Raw genomic sequence first — 1,459 nt, 5'->3', positions numbered from 1 at the left:
AAAATGCCTGATAAAATAAGGTAGTATTTTTAATATATAGAAATAACAAATTTTAAATACATGTACTTTATCTCTTAATGATGCTATTCTAAGAACATTTTAAATTAGCATTATGTATCAAAATTTTGATAACCTTTGATATAATAATCATAATATCTTGAGATTTAAAATATTAAGTAATGTATTATTTGAACAATATTTCAATATTGTATAATAATAGAACTTAAAAATTGTTAAAGGAGTAAAAGCACATATAAGTAACTGAATAATTCATACACTGCTATGCCATTAAAATTATATCTGTATTATGCAATGAGTTAAAAACATTCTTATTCAAGGAATGTAAATTAGTAACCATGTTATTCAAAAGCTAATAATTTATAAAGATTTAACATGTATTTTGACAGGTCTAGACACTTAAAATGAAGCAAAATAAAATAAAATGAAACCACAAACTCAATGATTTCTTGAAATAAAGATTTATTTTAGCCTTAGCATCACAACATTTTACAGCCTGAAACTAAATTACGTATCTGATTAGATTAATCACTTCCTAAATGCAGGTTCAAAATTCACCTTACTGGCCTGTTTGTGATTATGGATTAATTTGCTCGTGCTATTTACATATTCCGACTCCAAACAGAAATGAAGTCAATGTTTTACCTGTCAAATTATCTAAGCATTTTATACAAATTGTTGAAAGTTTTAATTTTAAATTCTGATTATTATTGGAGCATTTTATAAAATGAAATTATACTTTCTGGTTCAACTTTGAGATTAATGAAAAGATTAATAAAAGAAAGATTAATGAAAATTCTTAGGAGTACTAAAAATACCAAGATGTTTTCATATAATGACAGTGTATATAGTCTGTCCAGAACTTCCTGTGTTTGCAAGCCTGAGTTTATTTTAAAGAATATAGTCTGCTTACTCAGAAATCATTATCTGACATCCCAAATCCACTGTTTCTAAATAGACAGTCCAATTACCAAAGAAAGATTTCCAGATATTCCATCAAGGGTAAGCATAAACATGATCTGAGTCAGTTTGCAGAAAGGAATCTTTGAGGTAATTGCCTTTGTATTTACTAATTTTCCATTTCACTAGAAATGGCCACTTTGCTGTTTCCAAAGGCCATTTCCTCAAGTATCTGTGTAACTCATCAACACACACAGTCCCGTTGCTGCTGATGGGCTGTCCCTCCTGTTCCTCGCTGAGAAGAATCCACATTCCATGACAGCTGCAGTGGTCTGGGTCCAGAACCCAAATAGAGAATCACATTGGGCAATCAGCTTTCTATTTGGTTCAGCTGTTGAAATGGATTCTCCTCTCTCTGTTTCTGTCTCTATCCTTCTGTTTCTCCTCTCTGTCTCTCTCCTTCTTTCCCCTCCTGACTCACTCTTCCTGCTCTCTTTTATCCCTCCTCCTCCTCTACCCTGTCTTCGTCTTTGGACACTTG

Source organism: Nannospalax galili, unplaced genomic scaffold (assembly GCF_000622305.1).
Source record: "Nannospalax galili isolate Female #2095 unplaced genomic scaffold, S.galili_v1.0 scaffold191, whole genome shotgun sequence".
Classification (NCBI taxonomy): Eukaryota; Metazoa; Chordata; class Mammalia; order Rodentia; family Spalacidae; genus Nannospalax; species Nannospalax galili.
This window is presented reverse-complemented; position numbering follows the sequence as displayed.